This window comes from Ceratotherium simum, chromosome 18 (genome assembly GCF_057802395.1).
Source record: "Ceratotherium simum simum isolate JZ-2026a chromosome 18, ASM5780239v1, whole genome shotgun sequence".
Lineage (NCBI taxonomy): Eukaryota > Metazoa > Chordata > Mammalia > Perissodactyla > Rhinocerotidae > Ceratotherium > Ceratotherium simum.
Window position 1 is genome coordinate 48844939 of NC_141917.1, and position 13720 is coordinate 48858658.

Sequence of the window (13720 nt, forward strand, 5' to 3'; positions counted from 1 at the left end):
ATAATTGTAATGAAAATGATTGAAACAGCCACATTTTGAAGCCAACTTTTGAATAATACAGATATTTTGTGAAGCTGGAGCTACTGGTAGGACTTAACAACAAGATTCATATGTTTATCAAACCACAAACATATTATCCTCAGCCATGACAGCATCACTAACCGGGGCCTTTGGAGTGATGTAAAATTAGGCAGTGACTAGCATTTTTCACACAAATTTGATATAATAGCATCTGGTTTTGGTAGCTTATTAGCTAACTGTTTGAGTTGTGGATTACAAAATTTGTGAAGCGCTACAGATTTCATGTGTTCGTTTCCCAGTGCTAATTGAAAGGAGAGTTTATCTACATTAAGAATTAGTTTAATAATTAATTAGGATTAGTGTTAACAGCAACCCTGCAATACATTTATTAGAGTAGAAATTTAAATGTTCCAGGTATCTTCGGACACAGGCATTTTCAGAGCATTAGATATTCCTTCTATTTCCCTTTCTTTCTTTTTTTTTTTATTTTTACCCCCTAAGTACCAGAAGACCAAACCCAAAGGCCTGAAGCTGTTCATCTAACTCTAGAAAAACCAGCATGATATCATAAAGATGATACACAAGGGAAAAAGAGAACCTCGGGCAGTGCTCTAAAATCAGAGTCTCTACAATACGTTTACTGTTCCTGAGGATCAGACACACTTGCCCATCACAGTCTCTTGTTAGAGTCAACATTTTATTTTGGACAAGAAAAAACTTATAGAGTTAATCATTATTATAGGTTTTTGTTTTACTCATTGATGAAACATCTTTTTTTTTTTTTTTTTTTTTAAAGATTTTATTTATTTATTTTTCCCCCAAAGCCCCAGTACATAGTTGTCTGTCATAGCTGCACATCCTTCTAGTTGTTGTATGTGGGACGCGGCCTCAGCATGGCTGGAGGAGTGGTGCCTCGGTGCGCACCCGGGATCCGAACCCGGGCCGCCGGCAGCGGAGCGCACGCACTTAACCGCTAAGCCACGGGGCCGGCCCTGAAACATCTTGATTTTAAATATTTTTAAAGACAGAGGATTGAGTTATTGCCAAAAGACATAAGATTGTCTGTGCCTGATAAGAGTCATCAGTACCTACCTTAAAATGTTTACACTTGCATTTCCTGTTTCCATGGAGTGATCCTAAAAGTGTATATGTGCCTCAGGGAAAGTTGAAACATGAAGACTCCCTGATGGTATTTTTTAAATCTTGTAAATACGAGTCATCCAGATTATATAAATCTGTACATTTTATAGCAGTAGCCCATATTTAATCATGTAGAAGAGGTTTCTGTAGAATCTGTGAATTTGGAAGACTTCAGGGGCTTTAACACGAGGGACATTTAGTGCAGCGGAGAGCGATGAACCAGGAACCAGCCTATGTGGCCCCAGGGAGGTGATTTGCTCCATGTCCTCAGCCCCAGTCGAGCACCAGTATTGTTACCCATGGGGGTAGTCTGACAGGAGGGGGCTTCTCAGGTGCTGGTAATATTCTGTTTCTTGATTTCGGTGCTGATTATACGGATGTGTTTATTTTAGGAAAATGATTTACACTTTTCTGCGTGTATGCACACATGTATCTAAAAGCTTGATGTCTAATATAAGGGGAAAATACAGTGATGACTTTGAAAACAGCAGCAACAGCAAAATCACTCCCATCCTATTCCCATTGCATCCTGTACACACCTCCACGGTTGCATTTTCCGCATTGCATTCTAATTATCTGTCACCTGACTGTCACCACTATTAGACTCTGAGCATCTCCAGGGTCGGGAAAGAAATAGTTTTGCAGAAAGTGTCTAGAGCAGTGCCTGGCACTCGGTTGGGTTCCCTAGTTGATTGCTTAGTCCATCAGTGATTTAATGAAAGGAGAAATGGATTCTGCTTTTTACTCTGCCCCTGGGTAACTGCTACATTGCACAAAGAACCTCTCTAGGTCTACTTGTCCTGTAGAAAAATAAGAGATTTCCCTACAGGGTGGCTAAGACTTTTTCCAGTTTGAAAATTCTATGAGAGTATATTAAAAATACAATACAAACATACCAGAAATATTTTAGAGTGTTAAATCTATCCCATGGTGATTGAAATTAGTGAAAATAAGGATAACTAAAAAATAAAAACTGCAAATAAAAGATGGTTTCAAAATATAACTAGGACCTCTGATTCATGAAAATAAAAATTGAATTAATCTTCTGAGTGTCATATTTCCCAGCTTAATTCAATCTTTTATTTTCTCTAAGAGAAAAGCATTTGATGGAACTTGAATTTGTGATGATAAAGCAAAAATAAAAAGTAAGGAGCCAATTTCTTTCTTAAAAATGTGTCCTTCGAGACAAGAAGGAATAATAGAGACTGGATTTATCCTCCCACCTAAAAACTGGAAAAAATGTATGAAACAATGGTTGTCAGACGTTGTATATCAGGCAGTGCAGGCTGCTGATCTCTGAGAGTGGGAAAACAAGCAAGATGAACAATATGAATTCTCCAGCTTAGTGCCTGGAGCGAGTTTCAGGCTGCAGAGGGGGAAAGAGGAACTCCAGGGAGCCTGGTGATCTCTGATTTGAAGAGATGGAGCTTGGCGTCTGGGGATGCCAAAGAGGCTGGAGTTCACAGGACAGAGTGCCAGTGAAGAGGGACCTGGAGGGGACAGAGATCTGCAGAGGGTCCTCCTTAAGTCTCCATCTGACTATTGATCAGCTCGTGCTTGTGGGAAACTACCCACGTCTGGAGAAAGAACCACTGAAAAGGAGCAGAGGGGACATTTTATGGAGCTCATGCAGAGCTGGGAATAGTTAGTGTTCCTGCTGGCTAGAGTGGAAAACGTCACAATTCAAAGGACGTCAGAGAAATAACAGAGTATTCAGAAGAATATTGCCTCAGTAGTGGGACAAATTTTGACCTGAACAAAGGCTACTAAATTCCACCTAACAAATCTTAACAGCAAGCCTCAAAGAAATCAAAATTTCCAAATAATATAACTGCATCCCAGAATAAAGCTTGAGAATATGGGAATACAAAAATATCCAGCATTCAACAAAGAAAAATTTAACATGTCTAACATCCAACAAAAAATTACCAGGCATACAGACAAACAGGAAAATATGACCCATAAGAGGAGAAAAATCAGTCTATAGAAAACATGCCCATAAATGACACAGATGATAGAATTAGTAGCAAAGACATTGAAATAATTGCTATAATTGTATTCCATATATTCAAGAAGATAGAGGAAATATTACATATGTTAAGTAGAGGCATAGAAGATAAAAGAAAGAACCATATACAATTTCTGGATGTGAAAAATGCAATATCTAAGATGAAAAATACAGTGGATGGAATAAAAAACAGATTAGATATTGAAGAAGGAAAAGATTAATGAACTTGAAGATATGGCAATGGAAGCTATCCACTATGAAACACAGAAAAAAAAGACCTGAAATAAAAGGAATAGAGCATCAGTGAGTCATGGGACAGCTTAAAGCAGCCTAGTATATGTGCAGTTGGAGTCCCTGAAGAGAGGCGGGAGGGGCATCTGCTAAGGAGATTACTATAGAATGAACCATAGACCTAAACAGCCATCTCAACAGAATCCAGATGCTGTTCTTCAAGACAAGGAAAGAATGACCACCCCTTTCTCCCTCAAAGATGATTCAGAGATCATCAGGGCTACCTCTCCCACCACAGGCCCAGAGTGCAAGTGCCTGGGAAGCAGAGTGGTTTCAAATGGTGGGGCTGCCATCCCAGTTCAGACTGACCAAGACTTGCCCCCATGCCTCAGGGTGGGGCCCCTGGAGGGAGCTGTGGCATGGGTGGGGCCCTAGAAGAGAGCTGTGATGTGTGTGAGGCCACCACAAAGAGCTGTGGTGGGCAGCATCCTGCCAGGCTGTGGGATGATGTTGCCACTCCAGTGGGTCTGTGACGCAGAGCATTGAGCCAAAGAGCCTTATTCTCCAGCCTTAAGGTCTAATGAAATTTGACCCGTTAGGTTTTAGACTTGCCTAGGATCCGTCACTCCTTTCTTCTTTCCTACTTCTCCCTTTTGGAATGGGAATATCTATTTTAGGCCAATCCCACTGTTGTATTTTGGAAGCACATACCTTGTTAAGTTTCAAAGGTTCACAGCTGGGGAGGAATTTTGCCTCAGGATAAATGAAACCTTGAGTCTCACCCATGTCTGATTTAGATGATATTTAGATGATTCTTTGGACTTTAGACTTAGAGTTGATACTGGAACAAGTTAAGACATTTGGAGTTGTTGGGGTAAAATGAATGTATTTTGCATGTGAGAAGGACATAAATTTTGGGGGGCCAGGGGTGGAATGCTATGGACTGAATATGTGTCCCCCCCAAATTCATGTGATGAAGCCTAACTCCCACTGTGTTGCTATTAGGAGGTGGGGCGTTTAGGAGGTGAGTAGGTCATGAGTGTGGAACCCTAATGAGATTAGTGCCCTTATAAAAGAGACCCCTGAGAGCTCTCTCCCCGCTTCTGCCGTGTGAGGACACAGTGAGAAGACAGCTGTCTATACTAGGAAGTGGGCTTTTACCAGACACTGAATCTGCTGGCACCTTGATCTTGGACTTACCAACCTTCAGAACTGTGAGAAACAAATGTTTGTTGTTTTCACCACCCAGTCTGTGCCTTTTTTAATTTTTATTTTTTTTATAGCAGCCTGAATGGATGAAAACATCATCCCTTGAACTCCTACCCATCCTCTAGCCTTCTTCCCCATTCCTCCCCCTCACTGTCCCTCCCCCATCAGGAAATTGTTGGTTATTTCCCCACAGCTGGCTTGGCTGGGAGTAGAAAGGATAATTATACTGCTTTTAGCTACCAACCAAGAGGGAAAGACGAAAAATATCCCATCAGCTGAAACTAAGTTGGATAATTTTTTCCCTGTGTTTTATAAATATGTCCTTAATCCTCTTTCAGCATTAGAAAAACTATGCTTTAGCATTTGACTGTCAGATGTTATCTTGTGTGGGCTTTTGTGCTTTCCCCCGGTGTTTCTGGTTTTTTCCCTTCCAGGCCCATGATAGGGTTGTACTTCTCCGCCACGCTGTGGCTGGGGGGGCCATGTGATCAGTCCTGGCCATTGAGTTGGGAGAAGTGATGCGTACAATTTCCATGATGGAACATTGAACTGATGATGTGAGACCACTGGAATTCTTTTCATCTTCTGTGCATTGATCTGTAATTCTAGGGATGGTGGCTGCTTTGTCAGCCTGAGTTCCTGAGTGATGATGATGAGCAGAGCCTCACTGCGTATCTGTGGTTGGACATAGAGTATGACTGAAAAATTGACCTTTTTTGTTTTAAGCCACTCAAGCTTCCTTCTGCAAAAAGAAGGGTATTCGTAGGACTATATATTATGTTTCCATAAAAATATTTTTAAAAATGTGAATATTTTAGTAACTAAAAGTGGTAGAGAAAATTTATAGCTTTAGTTAAAATTTTTTTTAAAGACGTAGTATAGTAAAATAGAAAACATGTTGGCTTTAGAGTCAGACTGGGGTCAAGTCAGCTTTGCCACCTCGAAGTCAAGGCAGATGATTTTCTGAGCTCCTCAGATGAAGAGGATATACCTATGTCTGTACTGCCGTGATTTTTTAAGCAAGACTATATATGAATTGCCAGACACAAGAATAATAGTAGCTATCATGTATTTAGTGCTTAATGCGTGTTGGACACTGGTGTAAACTCTTTATACATAGTGCTATGGACTGAACTGCATTCCCCCTAATTTCATATGTTGAAGCCCTAACCCACAATGTGACTGTATTTGGAGATGGGGCCTATGGGGGGTAATTAAGTTGATGAGATCATGAGAGTGGGGCCCTCCTGATGGCATTAGAGCTTTATAAGAAGAGGAAGAGAGAGCGATGGCTCTCTGCGCAGTGAGAAGGCGGGTGTCTGCAAGCCAGGAAGGGGGCTCTCACCAGGAACCAAACCCTGCCAGAACCTTGATCTTGGACTTTCCTGTCTCCAGAACTGTGAGAAAATAAACTTCTCTTGTTTAAACCACCCAGTCTGTGGTATTTTGTTATGGTAGCCCAAGCAGGCCAATGCACATATTAATTCACTTCACCACCACAACAGCTCTCTGAAGTAAGTCCTGCTATTATTCCCTTTCTACAGATAAAGAAACTGAGGCATGAAGAAGAAAGTGACTTAGCCAAGCTCGCACAGTGATTCCAACCCATGCAGTCGGACTCCAAGCCCATGCTCTTAACCACTGTGCAATATATGAGAACATGAGTGTAAATTCTCAAATAGAAGCTGTCTGTTAGTACTGACAAGCGCACTATCCAGGAGCATCAGTGCCAGCTCAGTGAGGTGCCCTCATGTTTCAAGTTGTGGCTCCTCATGGGTACAGGGTGTAGTGCAGCTGGTGTAGTCATTTGGTTGCTCACTTATAACTATAGGGTGGAAAACAACAAGAGCTGTGTTGTTTTGGAGTCCAGAGGACAGGCCTCCATTTGGGGATGTGGGATTGGGGGACAGATAGATAAAACACTCAATCGGGCTCCTTAAAAATGAGATGGACCTGAAGAGTTTGAACATGCGTTCTCTCTCCTCCGGTATGGGTAGCTGCAGAGCACCACCCAACAATGATGCTCGTGACCTTGAAGTCAGTGTTCCCAGGGACACACATTTCTGTGCTCAAGAGGCCCAAGCCTATTGGGTAATTGTGCATTCAGTGGTTCCTTCATCCTGTCTCTAAATGCGAAGTTGGTCTTTGTGTGGACAGGATGCTAATGACATTCTCTTCCTCTTGCATACAGATGGAGCATACAGAGAACCCAGATGGGTTTGTGGTGACTTGAGGACAAGGCTTCAGTGGGAGATTATACTAATCACCAACTCGTAGGCCTGTGAGCTTGAGTTTTATGTAGGTAAGTATACAATGTCTTTCATAAACACTAAATTAAAGGCAAACATTTTTATATTGTCATCACTTTGAAGAGATTTATCTTTGGGAGCAAAGAATTATCTCTAACTCATAAATTCAGGCCATGCTTCACTTGGAAGAGTGTTTGTTTTTCTGAATCTAATCCTTAGAAATCAGTCACGAGGTTCTCAAATATTTCAGTCTTGTAATGACACTTGCTTTAAATTCAAATCCCATTTCTCAATATCTCGTTGAAATAGTCGAGAAGCCCTGTCATTTTTCAATTATTCTTAGTATGTTAAGAGGATTTTGAAGTTATCTCTTAATGAGCCTGTTTCCCTCTCCTCCCTCCCACAGCATCTCCACAGGGGGGAGGAAGGTGAAAACCTACACGCCCTGGATTTGGAAAAGGAGGGGGCCTGAGCAAGTTTGAGATGCTGTGAGGGATTGAAATAGAGGATGCTTTGGTCACAATCATGCTACCCACAGTTCAGTTCCCTAGTGGTAGAAGTTTGATGTTTCACTTTGGAACAAGTGTAAGAAAATGGGTAAGACGGCTCCCATTTATTGAGTACTCACAAGGCCCAAGGCATTGGGCTAAGTGCACAGAGCTCACCGTATCGTTCAATCTTACAATAATCCCATGAGTAAGTGATATGATTGCTCTCCATTTGAAAGTGAGCAAATGGAGGCTCAGAGGGATTGGATAACTTGCTGGCTTAGGAGAGGTAAAGTTACAAAGCTGCTTAGGGGCGCAGCCAGGATGTGAACCCAAGTCTGTCTGAGCCCAACATCTTAGTTTTTAGCCCCATGCAATGCTCCATTTACTCAACCTAGATTATTGAGGGAAATCAAAGAGAGGCATCAGAGGAACACATTTCCTCACTGCTAGGCAGAAAAAATAACACTGTCCTCAGTCTTCACATTTATTCAGTAAACATGTATGAAGCCCCCGTGATATGTGGGGTGCTCTGATGGGGTGGTGTGCTAGGGACACTGTGTCATGGAGACTCTGTTGGGGACCCTGGCATTTTAAGTAACGGACTTTATTACAACAGAACCCTCTCTCTCTCGCCTTATGACAAGAGTCAGAATGTAAACAAAAAGCTCCCTCATCTAATGGGGACTGAAGTGCTGAGACAGCAGTTCAAAGTTCTAAATAGTTTTGCAGACTCTTCCCAAAGATATCCTGAGGGTATTTCAAAATTCAGCTCAATTCAGTAAGTGTTCAGTAAGTGGTGACAACACGCCAAGCAGAGGGTTTGTCCTAAGGCAACAGCGATGAGTAAGGTGTCTTCCCTGACCTTGAGGACTGAGGAGCTCTCAGTCTAACGGAGGCAATTTATTTGTTTCAGGTGCAAATACAGAGATTCTGTTACACAGAGAAATAGATAAACGGATGAATGCCTCTATCCTGAAGAGGGTTTAAAAAGCGTTACATAAATGCCTGCAGTAAAATACCACAGGAGAAAAAAATTTAACGTAATGAAGCAAAAGGGGGAAAAAGGTTAGGGTAGTGAAATTATGCCTGAGAAATTATTAGTACATGAGGCATAGCCTAATGTTCTGCACATTTTGTAGTCAGCTGATCTTAAGCTTCCTGGCTGTCAAAGCAAAAAGGGAAACATGATCAGTCACAAGGCTCACAATAGCCACAGAAACATCTGTTGCTCAAGAGAGGCCTGTTTTTCTCGGCATCAACACCTGCGACAGGGCTTGCCCATTGGCCTAGCGGTTAAGTTTTCGTGTTCCGCTTCGGCAGCCCTGGGGTTTGCTGGTTCAGATCCTGGGTGTGGACCTACTCACCACTCATTGAGCCATGCTGAGGTGGCGTCCCACATAGAAGAACTAGAAAGGCCTACAACTAGGATATACAACTATGTACTGGGGCTTTGGGAGGAAAAAAAGAAAAGGAGGAAGATTGGCAATGGATGTTAGTGCAGGGCCACTCTTCCTCAAAAAAAAAAAAAAAAAGGCTTTAAGAAAAAAAACAAACCTGAGAAAAATTTTTGCTCTGAGTCCTCCTAAAGGAGAACCAAGTGAAATAGTGACTCACAGTCTCAACACCACAGCACATTCCAATAATAAACCAATAGGTATTTCCAAGTGGCGGCTTATTAGCACATCAGCTAAGTTAATAATGCTAAGGTGAAATTCTGAAAGTAAACATTTACAAGGGCCAAATGGTGAGTCCAAGGGCCAAGGGGGCTGTTGCTCTGGCTTAACCCAGGGCTAGAAATTCACCTCCGGTCTGGGAGGCGTATTCTGAGATGATCTCTGTCCTGAATTATAAGCTCCTAAAGGGAAGAGGAATTAGCTGCTTTACCTGTTTTACACAGGTCTTCTCAGCCTCGAGTGCTTATGGCAGCTCCGTCACCTGCTGGTGGTTATCACAGGCCGAGGACTGAAACGGGGGACGGGGGTTTGTCTGCTCTGTGACCTAAGTTGTGTCACTGTGGGCAATTTGCTTACCCTTCCTGAGCTTCGGTTTTTCTCTTCTGTGATTTGGGAGAGTAATACCTGCTTCACAGGAGTATTGAGGAAAAACAAGTGAGATGATGTGCACGGTCATAGATCTCTGTGCTCAGGGTGCAGCAAACACTCATTTAACAGTTGCTATCAAGAATACGCAACTACTGAGAATGCTGGTGAAAATGTCACTTGTCTTCTTGAAATTGCAGGGAGATGCCCTTTTTTTCCTTTATGATTTTAATGTCATCAAAAAACTTTTATTGCATTAGTATATTTTGCCAGATGTTGTTCCTACTAGGGATTCAGTATAGCATTTCTCATGCTGTATTTAGTTTTGTATAATTTTGTACATAATCCTTAAACTTTGTTTTGCTAATAGCCAAGACAAACACTTGATCATCTCAGGTTTATGAAAGAAAATGCAAAACAAAATGAAACAAAACAAAAGCACTTCAGATTGGAAGAAGCTTCACCAGGCTTTCCCGAGACCCTACATTAGCATCCGATAGAAAACAACATCCATAGCTTAAAGAAATGCACTGGAGACCTGTGAGGCTGTAGGTCTAATTTTAACTACAATTAAGATTTTCAGAAGGAGTGATTTAGTTAATGCCCTTGGTTGATAGACAAGTACTAATTTGCATATTTGGACAATGCATATTCAAAGCCGGTGATGAAGGCTTGCAATATAAAGGCTCAGAAAGCAGTTTGCTGGCTGACCTTGGACTGTACGGGCAGGCGTGTGTCAGATTCACATATCTGTGTACCTCAAAAAAGGGCCTATACCTCTTTAAATGCTCACAGATACAAATGCGTACTAGCTCTGCTTCTCTTGCCTCTTTCTATTCTCTCTCAGGCTAGGTCTCTTGTGCAGCTTTCGTAAGGTTAGATGACACGGGGCCCAGCTAAGCCTCTGACCCCCGTCTCAGTGAGTTCTTAGGGGACAAATCCCCCAGTAGACACTCAGGGAGACGTGGGTCAGCATTACACGGCTTCTGTTGAGTTTCTCTGGAAATAGGGACAATAGGAATTTCAACAAATGTTTGTTGGAAATCAGAGCCCCGTGAACTAGAGCACGTAGCTATGACTTGAGTGCCTCCAGGATGGCATATAGTACTGCATAAGGTCACACTGCTGCAGTCCTATTTCATATTTTGATTGGGATGGTAGACTGGAGAACATCTCATTAAGTGTGCGATTTAGATCAGGTTAAGTAAGTGGCTTGAGTACCTGGGAGAGAAAGATTGGATTTCAAAGTAACCTTAGAGAATGAGTCAGACATAAATACAGGAAGGTTAGGCATGATTTTTTGTTTTTGTTGTTGAGGAAGATTCACCCTGAGCTAACATCTGTGCCAATCTTCCTCTATTTTGTATGTGGGTCTCTGCCACAGCGTGGTTGCCAACCAGTGGTGTAGGTTCACACGCCCAGGAAGGAACCTGGGCTGCTGAACTTAACCACTTGGCCACGGGGCAGCCCCTAGGCATGATTTTGTATTTGTATACACACCCACACAGAAACAGAGAGAAAGAGCCTGGGATCATCATATCTACCATGTCTATCGATAGTTGGCACAGAGTAATCACTAAATAAATGTTGGTTTAATTAAATTAACCTAACAAAAGGATTCACTCAAAAAGATTAGGACTGCTTTTCTAGCAACTTGGTTCCCAAAGGCTTCTGAAGTTAAGGATTTTTTTTTTTATCAACTAAAAAGTAAACTTTGTAATTTTCAGCTATCTTTAGTGCTAGTTGCTTTAGTTGTGAAAACAAAACCTCAAAAAACCACCATAGAATAATAAAGAAACAAAAGCTGGTGTTCTTTTCACTCCTTTTGTTTTCTCTTCCCTTTATCCTGAAGCTGCAGGTGGAGCTATAAGGGATGCTGAGGTAACTTGTAATTTAGATGTGGGGGCCCACTGTGGGGGGCCTAGTTCGCATTTATGATTTACACAGAATCTCTCAGCAAACAAGGAAACATGGGTCCCTTTCTCCCCTGTACTGCAAACACAGAGGGGACAGAGAGAACCTTTGGAATTATTGATACCTAAGATCCTCTGGAGTGCAGAGGACTCTGAAGAACCATAAATAACTGTCAGAAGACCGATTTCAGGTGGAAGGGTGTCTTCTTCAAGGTGTACCCTGCTGGATGACCAGAGACAGCACATCTGTTTAAAGGAGTGGCCTGCCTGGCCCTCTCTGGGGGCCGACCTTCCCTGGAACATGCCAGTTCATGTTCAAATCAAGTCCTGGAAGTTCCTTTTGCTGTCTGACCTCTGGACACTGCCTTAAGTAGTTACTTCTTTCATCATTCCCCATCTCCTCCAATGTTTTCTTTCAGTGTTTCACACCTTTTTTTTTTTAAGCTTTAAGTAAAATTTACCCAGGCTGGAGAACTTACTCACAACCTGAAACAAAAAAATTCTCACTTTCTTGGTGAATTTTCTCAGCATATTTAGACGTGTTCATTATTTTCAGCAGTTAGGCTAAATTTAGAGGAAAAGGAGATTTGAAACAAGTAATTGTTAACTCTCAATGGGCTAGATAAAAATGGTGATTTATTTTTCTTTCTTACCTACCTTTGGTACTTGTTTGATGGAAAAGTCTACTTTGAACTTTGGAGCTCTGGAAACCAAATTTTGGTGAAAAACAAACCCAGGATTAAATATAGATAGACACTTGTGCCTTCCTGTTGTGTGACTTCAGGCTGCTTCCCCTTCTGTAAAATTAGTATAATGATACCTAATTCCCAGGACTGAAATGCTGATCTGTGTAAAGCTCTTAGGAAGGTACATGTAATATATAAGGGCTTAATAAATGGCAGTCATATTATCAACAAAATGAAAAGGCAACCTACTGAATGGGAGAAAATATTTGCAAATCATATATCTGATAAGGGGTTAATATCCAAAATATATAAACTGCTCATACAACTCAATAGCAAAAAACCAAAAAATCTGATTAAAAAATGGGCAGAAGATCTCAACAGACATTTTTCCAAAGAGGACATACAGATGGCCAACAGGTACATGAAAAGATGCTCAACATCACTAATCATCAGGGAAATGCAAATCAAAACCCCCTCATCACCTCACACCTGTTAGGATGGCTATTATCAAAAAGACAAGAGATGATAAATATTGGTGAGGATGTGGAGAAAAGGGAACCCTTGGTCACTGTTGGTGGAAATGTAAATTCATACAATCACTATGGAGAACAGTGTGGAGATTCCTCAAAAAATTAAAAATAGAACTACCATATGATCCAGAAATTCCACTTCTTGGTATTTATCTGAAGAAAATGAAAACACTATTTCAAAAAGAGATATGTGCCCACATGTTCATTGCAGAATTATTTGACAATAGCCAAGATATGCAAACAACTTGTGTCCATCTACAGATGAAAGGATAATGAAGATGTGGTATATTTATACAATGGAATATTATTCAGGCATAAAAAAAGAATGAAATCTTGTCATGTGCAACAACATGGATGGACCTTAAAGGCATTACGGTAAGTGAAATAAGTCAGAGAAAGGTAAGTAGCATATGATTTCACTTATATGTGGGATCTAAAAAAACCCTAAAAATCAAGCACATAGATACAGTGAACAGATTGGTGGTTGCCAGAGGCAGGGATGGGGGTGCATGAAATGGGTGAAGGGAGTTGAAAGATACACACTTCCAGTTATACAATAAATAAATTATGGGGATGCAATGTGTAGTATGGTGACTATAGTTAATAATACTGTATTGCATATTTGAAAGTTGCTAAAGAGTAAGTCTTAAAAGTTCTCATCACAAGAAAAATTTTTTTTGTAACTATGTATGTGACAGATGTTAATTAGACTTATTCTGGTGATCATTTCACAATATATACAAATATCGAATCACGTCGTACACCTGAAACTAACATAATGTTATATGTCAATTATACCTCAATAAAAAAATTACTGACATAATTACACTGAGAGAATAACTCTTTCAAATGACTTTAGATATGTTGTAACTATATATCCTAATAAAATATATTCTAAATACAAACAAATAAACAAAAATGACAGTCATTATTATTATTTAGTAATGGCCTAATTAGCCAGTAAAACTTGGAAATGTAGTCACAGTGAAATAGTCATATTAACTTATTTCGAGATTTGAGACTTGTTTATCTTTGAGCAACTACCCATTTTAATTTCGTGTACCTATTGATATAGTCAGTCACAAGAGAAGTTAAAATTCACGAAGCCAACACCACATTTTACGCAGAGTTTTCTTCAGGGAGTAGGATAAGTTAAGACTCAAAGGAGAGGATGAAGTGATTGTATTGAGACCCCCGGAACAC

General features: G+C 40.8%; 1 long non-coding RNA gene across 1 annotated transcript in view; it reads left to right on the forward strand.

Moving 5' to 3' along the window:
- Positions 1–13720, forward strand: part of LOC147914639 (uncharacterized) — a 168145-nt gene that overhangs the window by 138482 nt on the left and 15943 nt on the right. Inside the window, exons 2-3 of the long non-coding RNA XR_015555118.1 lie at positions 6801–6911; positions 12779–12892. This is a non-coding gene — a long non-coding RNA (uncharacterized LOC147914639). The remainder of the gene's footprint in view (positions 1–6800; positions 6912–12778; positions 12893–13720) is intronic.